Below are 15,835 nucleotides of genomic sequence, written 5' to 3' on the forward strand. Positions count from 1 at the left end.
TTGAATGACAAAGAAATTTTGTTGTAGTTCAAGACTATTTTGCCAGCTCCACTCAAATATAGCCTATGGCTAGTGCTGTGCCTATGGCTGTGCCCTCTCACAGTTTATAAATGGTCAGTAGTGGGAACTACTGTTGCCTTCGCGATTTCTTTTGAAAAGTTTCTTTAGATAGATAGATAGATAGATAGATAGATAGATAGATAGATAGATAGATAGATAGATAGATAGATACTTTATTGATCCCCAGGGGAAATTCAAGGTCTCGGTAGCATACAGACAACACACACACATTCATTAACAGCAGAAAAAGTAATAGTTTGGACACCCCTGCTCTAGAACAATCTCTATTTCCGTCTTAGGTTTCACAATTTTTCTTACATTATTAGTTGTGTAATACTAATAATGGGGAAATCCCACCTTCAACAGCATACATTTTTTTCTAATAAGCAGAATCCTGATAAACAAATGAACATTTTTAACAAAAACACATATGCCACAATTATTTATAATTTTACTGAAATGTTTTTATGGTAATCAAAGTGTTTTCAAACCGCATTCATGAACATGATTCATTTCAATAAAGTATGAAAATAAAGTCACACAGAGGTGAAATGCCCTAGTCATTCTTCAACATGGGAAGACAAGAGAATACACAATTCAAATAAGGGTATTGACCTGGATTAGTCAGGAAATTAGTACAACTAAAGCACTCATCTTATCTTCAGGTGCTTGTTGACAGCCATGTCAACAAACAGGAAATTGGTTTGCCGACTTCAAGTAATGTCATCCTTACACCAGAAGACTTTGAAAAGATTTGGAAAAGATTTTTGAAAGACTAGTCTCTCTCCCTCTCTCATTTTGTAACGATTCATAGATTCCTTTAAGGTGAGGCACTACAGGTGAAGAGGGTAGTTTTTTTAACTAGCAGATATTACTATGGGTTGATTACTTACATTAAAGCAACACCAAAGAGTTTTTTGTACCTTAACTCATTGAATGCCAAGCTGTTTTCGGGAGCTTTGTCCTAGAGTGCCAGCAATCTAGACCAGGGGTGGGCAAACTGCGGCCCGAGGGCCGGATCCGGCCCGCCAAGCACTTTCATCCGGCCCGCTGAGCATTTCATTTGGTTATCAGGCTGCTCGCTATTTTTTTCCTGCGATAGAGACGACGTTGGTTAACTTTACTGCAAACTGCTTTTCACTCTCCTTAGAGAACGTTTACAATGTCAATGTCAAAACTTCATGTTAAATAGAGATAGCATCATGTTAAACCAAGTTAACTCTTAGTCATCTCCTTTGCAGCAGATCTAACGTGAACATGCGATCCATTTAATTGGGAACGCGTCTGCACTCACCAGAGGGAGAGAGAGCCGCAGGTTCCAGCTGGCTTGTCATTGTTGATAATTGATATCTCCTTCTTATAAGAAACTTTTAAAAGGAAATCATGAAGGCAGCAGTAGTTCCCACTACTGACCATTTAAAAAGTGTGAGAGGGCCATACCGTAGCAGGCAGAAGATCATTGAGAAATAAACGTGAATTAAAGCGACTGTCTTAAAGCGACAGTGCACAATTTATACATTTGTTAAACAACATAAAATTAGCAGTATTTTTAAGCAATTCATATTTTAAAAGAAATATTTTGTCATAATAAATTATAGGCTATTAAATGTTTTTTTTTTTTTAATGTGTGTGTGTGTCGTGGGGGGGGGGGGGGGGGGGTGTTGTGCGGCCCGCCGGCCAATTTTCCAAACCCAGTGTGGCCCCTTGAGCCAAAAAGTTTGCCCACCCCTGATCTAGACTATTGTTGATGATTTTTGTACAGCCACAGCATATTCTGTGTTATAGCTATGAACACATGGCTCGATTAAAAGGTGAGACTTTAAGCTCTCGGTGGGTGCAAACCGTGTATTTCTACACGCCTCTGTTCCTGAGAAATCCCAAGCTAAACAGTGGCTAGTTTTCATCAAAATCGCTGTTTTTTCTAAAAATGGAGATATAACGTCTTTCATGAAATATGTTACTTACTTGTGTAAAATTTCCGGGAAGTGATCAGCGAGACCTGGCGAGACTGCCACCTAGTGATAGACCCACGAAAATGGCCTGGTTTTGACATGACGTGCATGCATCACTGATTCGACCCAAAGCGGCAACAGAGTTATGATAAAATGTCTAGATAAAATGTCCAGATTGTGCGTTTTCATGAGTTTTCGATCGTCATATATTTCATTTCCATTTCCAGTCTAGTTTCGTAATTTAAAAAAAAAAAAGCTAAAAACGTAATATTACGTTTTTGGCACTCAACGCATGGGAAGGAAAAACTTAATATTAAGTTTTTGGCACTCAATGAGTTAAAATAATGTTTCCAAAATTGTTTCCGTGGTTCATCAACTCCTAACAGGGTGAACGGCACTTCTGCATTCGCTTCGCGGCCCTCTATCGGCTTATAACCACACTATTAAGTTTGCCAAATCCGGTAGCGGATCTGTAGTTCGATGGAATGAGACATAAGAAACTACAAATTTGACTTGCATGATGTCGCAATACATCGTACTTTCATAAAATAATGCAACATATTCTACCTTGTCTATGGACATTGTTATTTGCAAAGCCGTTGCTGGATAAACAAATAGCGTGCGTGCTATAGACTTGAGGAAGCAGAAGGCAGCTACGACACTATTGAAAAGGCTATCCCAACACCAGGCTAACATGGAAGCTAAACTAATTGACCAGGAAGGTCGGGTACGTAGAGAAAACATACAAATCTATGGTATTGCTGAAGAAGAGGAAGGAGATAACATGATTGACTTTGTGCAAAAACTACTGAGACTCAGTGGATCTACCACCAGTGTAACATGTTTGTTTGTTTGTTTGTTTGTTTAATTTAAGGCTATTACCACCAGTGTAACATGCACCATTGTAGTGTAACATGCACCATTGTCTACGACTGCCAGACTTTACTGGGCATAAGACTGGGTGTTCCTGATGCTTGGAAACCGCAAGGCTCTGCAGAAGGTGAGGCCAGCGGGGAGGCGTCCTGGCGAGGCTAAGACGGCGACCCACCCGGCCTCCGATTCCCAGTATATTGCTTGCTAACCTCCAGTCGTTGGACAACAAGCTGGATGAACTCCACAGCCGAATCAGCGCTCAGACGGACATTAGGGACTGTTCAGCTTTCTGTTTTACAGAAACTTGGCTGGGCCCAAATATTCTCGACCAGGCCATCCAACCGGAAGGGTTCTCAGTACATCGCATGGACCGCTCCAAGTTGAACACCGGAAAAACTAAGGGAGGTGGTGTGTGCTTTCTGATTAATAACTTGTGGTGTACTGATGTGGAAACAGTCTCTAAGTCATGCTCACCGGTGTTGGAACTGTGAGGTGCATTTTACCTCCCAAGGGAATTCATCTGCATCTTGCTTACGTGTGTTTACATACCACCACAAGCCAGCTCTACAGCGGCTATGGATGAACTGTACTGGGCCAAGAGCAAGCTGGAGAATTTGTACCCTGATGCTGTTTCTATCGTAGCAGGAGACTTTAACCACTGTAACATCAAGTCTGTACTACCCAAGTACCACCAACATGTCAAGTGCCACACCAGAGGCAACAAGACTCTCGATCATTGCTACTCCACGATCAAGGCAGCCTATAGAGCCATCCCGCGACCCCACTTTGGGAAATCTGACCACCTTTCCGTGCTTTTGCTAGGGAGTGAAACACGAGCAGCCCGAGGTGAGGACAGCTCAATGCTGGACTGCAGACAATATTTCCCTGCATGGCCTGCTTTGACCTGACAGATTGGCCAAGGAGGTGGGCATCGAGTCTGAATGAGTATACTGCAGTGGTCATTGCCTACATTCGTTTCTGCGTAGAGCTCTGTATTTCAGTACGAACCACTCGCCAATATCCTAACGAGAAGCCTTGGATGAACAGTGACGTACGCCGGTGGCTGAGAGAACGTAATACAGCCTTCCGATCCGGAGACAGCGAACACTACAAAAGGTCCAGGTACGAACTTCGGAGAGCTATCAAAGCTGCCAAGAGACTATACAGAGATAAATTGGAGAAGGATTACATCGGTCGTGACTCGCAGCGCATGTGGAAAGGACTGCAGGGAGTTATGGACTACAAACCCAAACCCAGTAGGATTACCGACTTTCCTGCGTCTCTCCCGGACGAATTAAACAGTTTCTTCACCCGCTTCGAAGTCCACAACTCGGACCCCCTAGGCCTACCAGCTGCGCGGCGGCCACCCGATGCTGTCGACCTACAGGTAACGAAGACTGATGTGCGTGAGACTTTTAGTAGGGTGAATAGACGTAAATCTGCTGGCCCAGACGGCATTCCATCCCGTGTCCTTAAATCATGTTATGCCCAATTAGCCCCGGTCTTCACGGACATATTTAATCTGTCTTTGTCTATGTGTGTGGTCCCCCGCTGTTTCAAGGAAACCATCATTATACCTGTACCTAAGAAAACACCTGTCTCTTGTTTAAACGATTATCGACCTTTTATTGGCCTGACTTTGCACTAGTATTTTATTGACTGTCTATGCACAATTTCAACCAAATTTTGCTGCTCTTATTTTTTCATTATTATATGTGCCCTCTTATTTACTTATTTACTTACTTTTTTGTTTACTTGAATGTTATGTTTGTCTGTGGACTTAAATTGGTAAAATATGTCTTGTCTTCACCGTGGGATAGTGAGAAACGTAATTTCGATCTCTTTGTATGTCTGGAACATGTGAAGAAATTGACAATAAAGCTGACTTTGACTTTGACTTTGACCTGTTGCTTTGACATCTGTGATTATGAAATGCTTGGAAAAACTGGTTCTCATTCATTCAACGTAACATCCCTGTTACCCTCGATCCGCTGTCTATGTCAGAATGTTGTTCATTGATTATAGATCTGCATTCAACACTATTGTCCCATCCAAGCTAGTGCTGAAGCTTAAAGGCCTTGGTCTGGGCAACACTATCTGTAATTGGCTATTTGATTTTCTGACGGGCAGACCCCAAAGCTGTAAGGATAGGCAAAGCACTCTCATCCACCTTAGTGCTCAGGACCGGGGCCCCCCAGGGCTGCTGTCTCAGCCCTTTACTTTACAGCCTGTTTACACATGACTGTGTAGCTATCCACAACTCAAATTCCATCATAAAGTTTGCAGATGACACTACTCTGGTTGGCCTCATAAGCAACAATGACGAGACGGCCTACAGAAAGGAAGTAGCGAACCTTACTCTGTGGTGCCATAATAACAACATCTTTCTTAATGTCAATAAGACTAAGGAAATCATTGCTGACTTTAGGAAGGCCAGAGTAGATCACACTCCTATTACCATCAACGGAGCATCTGTAGAGATTGTTGATAGCTTCAGATTTCTAGGCGTTAACATCTCAGACACTTTAACATGGTCATTAAACACCAAGTGCACCCTCAAGAAGGCACAACAACGCCTTTATTTTCTGAGACGTCTTAAAAAGTTTGGCCTAAGTACCAGAGCACTTGAGAATTTCTACCGATGCACCATTGAGAGCGTTCTTTCTTTTTGCATCACATTGTGGTACGGGAGCACAACCTCCCATGACCGCAAACAATTGCAAAGAGTTGTCAAGTCAGCAGCCAGAATTATTGACAAAAACGTACCTGATCACCAAGACATTTACACTTCCCGCTGCAAGAGAAAAGCTGATTGCATTATTAAAGTATATAAGTATAAGTATTTGGTCTCTGCATTTAACCCAATCGGTGAATTAGTGAAACACAAACAGCACCCAGTGAACACATAGTGAGGTGAAGCACACACTAATCCCGGTGCAGTGAGCTGCCTGCTACAACAGCGGCGCTCGGGGAGCAGTGAGGGGTTAGGTGCCTTGCTCAAGGGCACTTCAGCCGCGGCCCACTGGTCGGGACTCAAACCGGCAACCCTCCGGTTACAAGTCCAGAGTGCTAACCAGTGGGCCACGGCTGCCCCCAATTAAAGACCCCAATCATCCCGCTCATGCTCTGTTCTCTCCCCTACCATCCGGGAGGCGTTACCGGAGCATTAAATCTAGCACCACCCGTCTCAGTAATAGTTTTTTTCCACAGGCGGTCAAATTGTTGAATAGCTGATGCACTTTCTGTCTTGCACTATGCACTTTATGTCTGTTTTTTGTCTGGGGTATTCTTACTGTATTCTGATGTGTTCATATGTTACTTCTGTGTGTAGTATACAATGGGGAGAGGTCCATACTATTGTACATAACATAACTGTGTCTTAGGCCTGTGCACCAGCAGGAAGGTCAGACAGGCCGATGTTTGGGAACATCAGACATAACATGGGCCATTCAGGGCTGGTATCCATCCGGCCAGAGCCGGGTTTTGTACACTGGTTGGCACCTGCCACGTTGGCATGATTGTCGTTTGTATGTTTTAGTATAACAGGCTTTGTCTTAGGTTTTGACTCTGAGACGGATCGAGGAAGCGACCAAGGAGCATCTTCTGTCGGAAGGCTCAGCAGCCGCTTCTAACAACAACCACAACTGTTAGACTCTGCACAGTTTTACTGTTCGAGAATGTGTTCTGTTATTCATTATTGTACCATCTACAATAAATCATCATCTAATCGCCGATCCTGATCCCGCCGTCAAGCTTTATTGACCATCTTCAATACAACCATTAGAACTAAAACACAACGCAACAACCAGAGAATCCTACATACTGCATGTGAGTGATGGAGCAAAATGCATTTCATTGTATTGTAGGCTTACTATACATATGACAATAAACCGAACTTGAGGTATGGACCTCAGAACTGAGAGAGCACACAGAGCACTCGCTGCTAAGCCCACCGACCCTGAGGCAAAACCCCGGTCTATCATAGTGAAGTTCGCGAGTTTCAAAGTCAAAGAGGAGGTGATCCGCAGAGCTTGGCAGAAGAAAGAACTTCTCTACAAGACTGTCCGTTTCTACGTGGATCAGGCATGGACTGGCCATCGGGCATACTGGGCCCGGTGGGCCGACGCACATTTTTGGGCCGGGGCTGTCATAATTTAATAATAATTTTTAAAATTATGGTGAAGGCATTTGAGACACGAAACGCGGCCCATTGGTTGATTTTCTTGACGGACATTGGGCTTGTCCAATGACATCTCTCAGCCCTCCCCCTCCCCTCCCAGGGTTATCAAATGTTGCCATTTGAGCTGTCTGAGCGCGGAGAGAAGTGAGTTTCCGTCTGTGTGTGAAATTGTGAAAATGGATAATAAACCACAAAAGCGCAAGGGCGGCGCACAGAAGCTGCGAGACAAAAGGCTAAAAAGCCTACAAGTGGACGCAGCAAAATGTGTCAAAATCACTGAAATGTTCACCCCAAGGTCGACTGTTACAGCAAGTGCAGGGCCATCGACATCGAGTGCACAGGCTGAAGGTGTGGAACACAGCTTTGATGTGCAGTGTAGTGACACAGAGGAAGGAGAAGTAAAGGTGGATTCGGAGGAGGTGGAGAGAGACGCTACAGAGGAGGAGGAGGAGAGACGTTACCCAGCAGGGACAAATTGAGGAAGAGGTCAGAATAGCTACTGTAAATGTTAGCAGAATGAAGAGGGACGTTTCATGCAGGGAGGGCTGTTGTGTGTGTGTGGAGGGGTGACCACCTGCTCCTCCGCTTTCGATTGACATGCATTTGAGCGTTTCTCTGCAACATGCATCAGTAGTAAAGAAGCCATCTGCATTTTTCATTGCGCTATTCGATTGTCGTCGACGCGGAGAGGAGAAAAAATTAAATAAGTTATCCACAACAAATCAACGAGTGGTCGGCCTTAGAACGCACTCAACTTTTTGACATCTGAAGTGATTGGTCGAAATTGTTGTCAATCTTGACGCAGTACAGGCAGGTACACATACGTAGGCTACACATGCACGCACAAGACACTAGAATACCGCTGTGTCGACGTTACTTCTGTGATTTGGGAAAAGCCCGTAAAAGTCCTGGCAGGAAGCGATTACATCAACGTTTTTTGGTATATCCAGTTTTTAATATTCTTTTTCCGAAGTGTTTACAACTTAGTGTTAACTAATAATTGTTGCAAACTGGTACTACGAACAAAATATTAGTGCATTCCTGGATCTACATCCGTATGCATACTTCCTGCCAGGACTTTTACGGGCTTTTCCCAAATCACGGAAGTAACGTCGACGCAGGGGTATAGTAGCAGATAGTAGCAGGCAAATGTTATTTAAATAAACTCCTGGTGTATTTACAAACTTTTCAATGCCTCGTTTTAGGAGTAAAGAACATAGTTGTACTACTGTAGAAGTTTCGTACCATTCAGGGCATTATTAGTGGGGTAATTACGAGATAAAAGTTGGTACCATTACGACTGCAGAAACGTATTAGTTTCTGACAGCGCTACTCGACCAGGGTTTGACCCAGGGAAAACAGGCTCTGGGAGGGTGTTTGGCTCGGGGTCATGGTGCAAAGGACCCTAGGGTGAAATTACTCCGAACCATCGCTTTAATAGTATCTGGGGAGATTGTAGGCTAAAAGCGTGTAAATGCTCAACATAGGAAATAATTACAGGACTCATTTTATTCAGTCAGACTTAAAACATGCATAATAATAGTAGCCTATAGAGTTTTGTGCACAACCTCGTCCTTGCTGGTTTGGAGGTGGTCACCCTAGTGGGTGTGTGTGTGTTTTAATAGCCTTTGTTTTCAAACTAGATGTACCGCATAGTGGTACAAAATATGACCGCCACTCAGTCCTGTACATCCGTTCCGCGAAAATTAATCACACTTCAATTTGTCTCCATATTTTACTCCATCCCCCACTCTTGAAACTTTTGTGTATGCTTGTTTGGCATGCCTGAGTGTGTGTGTGCGACTGCACAGAAAGTAGCCTATGGTGCTGAAAAGGTGAATAGATTGTAGAATAGCCAAAGAAGATGTAGCATTGTTATAAAACCTTTAAAATTGCTTAACAATCACAAGTAGGGCAGTTCATCACAGTTCATCCATTGCAACTGGATTGATGAAAGGTCACTTACACCTGTAGGCTACATTGTATTTGGGAAAAGGTATCAGCATAATGTTATTTATTTACTTATTTATTTGTTTATTTATTTATTTATTTATAAACAAAAACATCTCGGTCAGTTCCATGCCGTTTTCAACAGCTATCAAAAACAAAGGTCATTTTGGAGGGATGGATTTTTTGTGAATGTTTCTTCTTCTACATAAGATTTTAGTCATCTTTAGTTCATGTAATACTTTATTGTCAATGCACAAATTAAGTAACAGTAGTCTGAAACGTTATTGTTAATGCACAAATTAAGTAACAGTAGTCTGAAACGAAATGCTGTTTTACATCTAACCAGTGGTGCAAATAACTGACATGTCCAAATGGGCCTTGATGAAATACGTTGCTAGACTGTTCATACCCATTTTAAGGGGCCAAAGTTGAAGAGCTGTTGTCCGTTATTGTTCGTGCAAATATAGGCTGATTCATGTTCCCTTGCATTGTGTAATTGAGGTCCATGGCTAGTCTGGCTTTCACCAGACCAAGCTCAATCTTTTAAGAAATCAAAAAATAAATAGCGGGCAGATCAGGCTGGGTTCACCCAGCCTAGTCCATAGGCACCCGATATTGTTTAATTTTCCGATTGAGATATCCACGCTCTGGCTATTCTAAATGCAAAAATGCATCATTACAATGCATTATGACAAAACTGTAACTAACAAACTAGATCCTAATAGCAAGCTGTTAGCTTCCCTAAGCTACAGGTAGGATTATAAGGTAGGCCTATTTACAACATAAATTGTCAATAGGCTATGCTGGCGACACAAATAAAATCTCCTTTGGAAACCAATGGCACGCCTTACAGTATCAAGCGGACTTAAACTGCCATATCGTGGCGAAAAGTTGTAATAAAATTCACGCAGCTCCATGAGTCAGAGAAAGCGCGAATGAAGTAGCCACTTCTAAATGGGACCCACACAGTAGCTTAAGGTGTGTTGCTAAAGCAGCCATAATGAAATGAAGGTGTCATTGTTTGGATACTTCACACACACGTGCTTTTTAATTTCACAGACTACAACTACCAAGCTGGAATCAAAGCACATCGATTCCCCTCACACCCTGCACGCACTTAAAACAAAATAAACAGGCGTCTCAGTCTCACGCATGTATCAGGCAAAACTGTATCAGACCGGTGTAACGTTGGTAAATCTTCCATTGCACAGAATGATTTTGTAGCACGTGCAACAAATGACAGTCGACAGATACAATTACAGTGCTGCTATCAATTTGCTTGGTATAACCGCATTTATAGTTTTCTACAAATGCAATTAATCAAATTGGGCTCCATCACTCAACCAACGCTAACGGTAACATTACCTAGGTCCTTATTGATATTATAAAATTAACGTACCTGCAGTAAAAACCAAGCATGTCCGATAAACATCCTCAGATTTATTTCGGCTTCAATCCCGGACATGTTACAGTGAAGGAGACTGTATGCTGTAAGGATGTGGAGTTACTAGCGGTCAGTCTACGACCATACTACATGCCGAGGGAGTTCTCGCACGCCATTGTTGTTTGTGTCTACGTGCCGCCTCAAGCCCTCCCGGACACAGCGTGTGACGTCATTCACTCTACAGTCGCTAGGCTCCAAACTCAGCACAGTGATGCCTTCTTTGCGATCTCTGGTGACTTCAACCGCATTACACTGGATTCCACCCTCACAAACTTTTACCAGTTTGTTGACTGCCCAACTAGGAAAAACAAGACAATAGATCTCATGTATGCAAACGTGAGTGATGCATACAGTGCCACCCCCTTCCCCCACTGGGGAAGTCAGACCATAACCTCATTCATTTGCAGCCAATGTACAAGCCAAAAGTTCAGAGGCTACCAGTTGCCACGCGCACCTTCAGGAAGTGGACACCGGAAGCGGATGAGGCTTTGAGAGACTGCTTTGGAGTCCACTGACTGGAGTGTGCTACTGAATGGAGAGGACTTAGAGGAGGTCACACATTGCACTACTGACTATCTGAACTTCTGTATGGACATTGTTGTTCCCACAAGGACTGTACGCTGCTATCCAAATAACAAGCCTTAGATAACCAGTAATGTCAAGACCCTTCTCAATAGGAAAAAGATGGCGTTTAAGGAGGGGGACATGGCAGAGCTGAGGCGAGTACAGGGGGAACTCAAGATTAAGCTGAGTGAGCCATGATTCGGACAAATAAAGAAAATCTAGATTTGAGTCCATGAGCAGTTTTTCGAGTTGCTCCGTTTTGGAAGCGACACTTCGGATGTTTAAATGCCCCCGAGTAGTCCCTTAGGCTTTGCGCGCGGGTCCCATAGAACTTTCGCATGGTTGGTTGTTTGAAGAAGCGGAAAGTTGCGTTGTTTGTGATTGGGAATTTTACTACACACCGGGAGCACTCCAGTCACATTTGTCAGTGTGACAGGTTTCGAGGAAGATGGATTATTGTCACTTCGCTGGGGCAACTCGAAGTTAGTCGGATCAACAGTACCTTGTTTGATGGACGCAATAGCGCGCCATGGATCACCATTAACGTTACAGCTGGAGTTGGGCCCTGGGTTTTGGTGGACATCGCCAGCCAGCAGGAGTATGATAACGAGGTAGCTAACCGATCTTCTTAGGCGTTTGAATGGCCTGTCTCTCTCTTTGGATCGTAGTTGCTTTGCAGGAGCTTTGCAGGAGCAACTTCTACACAGGACACATTCTCACCTAGACAAGGGGAAAAGTGCTGTGAGAATCATGTTCTTTGATTTCTCAAGTGCTTTTAACACCATCCAACCCCTAAGACTGGGAGACAAGCTCTTGCAGATGGGTGCCCTCTTCTATGCAGTGGTATGCTGGGGAGGAAGCACAAAGAAGAAGGATGCTGGGCGACTTGACAGGCTGGTAAGGAAGGCTGGCTCTGTAGTGGGAGCTGAACTGGAGTGCATCACTTCAATGACAAAAGGACCCTAAACAAACTGATCAACATCTTGGACAATGAATGTCATCCGCTCTACAGCACTATCAAAAACCAAAAGAGCTTGATCAGCTGGAGACTTCGCTCACTGCCATGCACAACTGAAAGGCTGAGGAAGTCATTTGTTCCTAGGGCCATTGAACTGTTCAATGCCTCACTTAAGGGAAGAGGAGAGATAGACTTCTCTGCCTCTCCACCCTCTCCATGTCCATGTTTTTTGAGTACTGACTGCCCACTACTGCTTACTACTGTTTTACTATTGTACACAGCCTAATGTTTTCACTACTGTTTTACTGCTACACTATTTTTCATGCTATATTTTTTGTTTTTCATGCTATATTAGCACACATGATCAATGATCAATGGCTGCGGTCAGGCTTCTGATACAATACTGAATGAATGAATGGCTATAATAACCATATTACCTCAACCTGTTCTTGCACTGAAATAGTTTTTTATTTTACCTTGTCTACATTACACTTTACTCTCCTATTTGTCTATATTATTTATGCTGGTCTCTAGACCTTACTCTTGCACTGTTGGACTAATGTTGGACTACTTTTTGCACCTTCACCATGACACTCACTCTCTTGAGCACCTTGCCAGGCACACATAACTAAGGACTATGGTTGGACTACTGTTTGCACCTTCACCATGACACTCACTCCCTTTAGCACCTCACCAGTCCTGGCCCTGTCACTACAAGCGTATATAGTGTATTTAGTATTTAGTTTTGTTAGTTTTCTTATCCGTCTTATCTTCTACTGTCTTATTGTACAGTGGAGTTTAGTTATATGTTTATACTTATACTTATGTTTACCATTTCTGCTGTAAGTGCATGTTGTGTGTTATGTCTGTATGCTACTGAGACCCGTTGAATTTCCCCCTTGAGGATCAATAAAGTATCTCTCTATCTATCTATCTATCTATCTTCAAGAAGAAATGGGAATTACATTTCATGTGAACATCGTCCTATTCTTATTAGACGTTCTCTGCGGTAAACTACAGTCCTTGTAGGAAGCGTCCATTGTTTTTCCAACCCACTTTTAACTTCCAACAAAATTAAGTCTCACTGCAACGATGCGCCATCTAGTGGACAAACGACTACTTATCGCCATTACTGGAAATGCAGCCATGATGATGAATATTTATTTTGGCTTTCTTTTAATCCTACTGAATTTGTAATTATGTATCGGCCGTTCTAATACCGATAGTATGTGGATGCCTGTGTGTGTGTGCATGTGTATATGTGTGCACTGCCATCTACAGGCCAATGAGTGTACAGTCACTAAATGTACACATAACCTAATTTTTTTTGAGACCCCCCCATGGATGAAATTCTACGAAACTTGGCATACCCCCAGAGAATGCCAGGTCAATCATACACATAAAATTTGGTGCAGTTCTGAACATCTTAACTGAAGATAGGGGCGATTAAAGCAGAATAATATTGCATTTTCATTTTTTACCGGGGGGGTGCAAATCACAAATGAGTGATTATGGGCCAGGTTGATGTGGGCCCTTGAGACCAACATACCATAAAAGATTCTTCATCCTCAGTGCCACGGTTCAGGTAGTTATTTAGGAAAAACTGCTTTTTTTGCAGTTCGGGGGGCCCAGCACGGGGGTGGGGTGTGGTAGTGGCCCCCGGGGACGAAACGACCAATTTTCATGTGCCCCGGTGGTTCGGTGTCCCAGGTATCTTTGACCAAAAATTCAGGAAGTAGATGACGGGGGAAAAAAAAAAAAAAAAAAACTTTGACAATCCCTATATGACCGCTTCGCTAGCGGCGGTCATAATAATGCTATGAGTAGACTCTGTGTCCAACTTAGTGTTATTTTAGCCTGCCATAAAGTTATAGTTTGCAGGTGTTATAGTTACAGCTTACATATATATATATACACATATTTAATATGTATATGTGTGTGTGTATATATATATATATATATATATATATATATATATATATACACATACACATATATACACACACATATATATATATATATATATATATATATATATATATATAAATAATATACAGTACACACAAGCACAAGTTTAAACTTCATGTAAATGTTATCAATGTTATTGATCACTCTGCCACAATGCTGCTGCTACTACTACTCTGTCAGAAGGTTACGCTAGGACTATGTAAATATACAACACAACTACCTCTATTTTTTGATATATATTCTATATTTCTATTTTTTGAAATTCTATATTTTAGTCTCGCACTTTAATGTCTGTATGTGGTATGTCTGTATATTTTTATTTTTTATTGTCTATGGCTATGTCTATGTGTAAAGTATGTCTATGTCTGTATTAAAAGTATGTCTATGTCTGCATGGGAAAGTAAGAAACGAAATTTCAATTCTTTGCATGACCAGTGCATGTAAAGAAATTGACAATAAAGCTGACTTGACTTGACTTACAGTTATTAGGATCATATTAGTGAAACATTGCTTTCCCGAAATGGATGATAAATGATTGGTCGGTAACCAGAGAAATAACACTAGTGAACCTTTTTTTGTTGTTGATATTTTTGTTTTTTTTGCTAACAATAATAAACACCAATAAGAACAGTAAACAATATTTATTTACAATACAGACAATACAGTACAAACAATAAACACACACACACACACACACACACACATATATATATAAACAAAATTAAAATACAGGCATACAAGATACAACTACTATTATGATTAATTTTACAAAATATACACAATATACCCCACCTTACCCTGAACATGGCCTACACATACCATGCTACTGTTCACATTCTTATGTCTCATAAAATGCTTGAGCCTCTGCTGGCATGTAGGCTAGCATTGTCATGAGGTCACGGTGCTTCTCTTTCTTGATGGGCAGAAGGTCCTTGTAAGCTCGAGCGTACGTAGTGGAGAACATGGGAGCTCGAGGTGGTTGATTCTTCCTCTGTTTGATGATCAGCCAGGTCTTCCATCCCTCGTAGAGGCTGTGGCTCCCTTTTGTGTGGACACACCATGGATCAGCAGCTGAAATCATGATTCAACAAGAAATTCAACAAAGATTATTCCTTCACTTACATGTCCCCAACACTTTTAATCTCAGAAACCCAACTCTTTAGTTTTTTACCTGTCACTTTTAACCACACATCATGGATGTGATTAGGAAGCCAGATGGACGCTTCAGTGTTGCATCAGGGAGCTGCCTGAAGTCCGCACATTTCATCTGAATCACTTTGAATGGATGCTGCTGCCTGGCTCCACGGATCATCTCGGCGACATCGCTGGGGTTGTAGAGAGTAGACACCTTACGCCTCTTCTCCAGCGTGGCAAAGGAATGGCCACAGGGAAGGAAGGAGTGACCAGACACTATGAACTTCTGCTCTATCTGACTGAAGTACCCTCTAGATACGAGCAGGGCCATGAGGTTTAGGACTCGCCAGTTGTTGTTCTGCCCACTACAAAAGACAGCTTGCCACCTCGATGGAACCTCTGTGAGCGATGCCCTCATGCCAGAGGCACATTGTAGGAGGATCGTCAGTGCCCATCTCCTGGATACACAGGTTGTAGTTGGCCAGCTGTCTTTGATAGTACACGTTGGAGTGTGTCAGGTTTGGCGTGTACACTACCCCCTGCATGTCGATACAAATGACATGGCAGTCATCATTGGCTTTGGCCCACTCTGTGTCAGCCTGCAACTGGGTGTATGCTTTTTCAGCTTTCCGGTGGTGAAGCTCACTCTCGGCTGCAATCTTTAACCTTTCTCCATCTGTTGTAGCGGCTGCTAATTTTGAGAACAGGGCGTCACATTTTGCACAAGTGTTACCTCTTGGCTGCCCAAAACT

At 42.6% G+C, this 15,835-nt stretch overlaps 1 protein-coding gene across 6 annotated transcripts in view; it reads right to left on the reverse strand.

The window, feature by feature from the left end:
• The window catches only part of LOC121715455 (WSC domain-containing protein 2-like), a 189,310-nt gene that overhangs the window by 124,567 nt on the left and 48,908 nt on the right, over positions 1 to 15,835 (reverse strand). Inside the window, exon 1 of one of the 6 annotated variants that reach the window (XM_042101219.1) lies at positions 10,415 to 10,436. The exons of the other annotated variants lie outside the window; for them this stretch is intronic. The gene's annotated coding sequence lies outside the window, so the exon portion shown is untranslated. Of the gene's footprint in view, positions 1 to 10,414; positions 10,437 to 15,835 lie in introns of those variants that run through there. 6 annotated transcript variants of the gene reach the window in all.

The sequence above is a fragment of the Alosa sapidissima genome, chromosome 8 (genome assembly GCF_018492685.1).
Source record: "Alosa sapidissima isolate fAloSap1 chromosome 8, fAloSap1.pri, whole genome shotgun sequence".
In the NCBI taxonomy this organism is placed as follows: Eukaryota; Metazoa; Chordata; class Actinopteri; order Clupeiformes; family Clupeidae; genus Alosa; species Alosa sapidissima.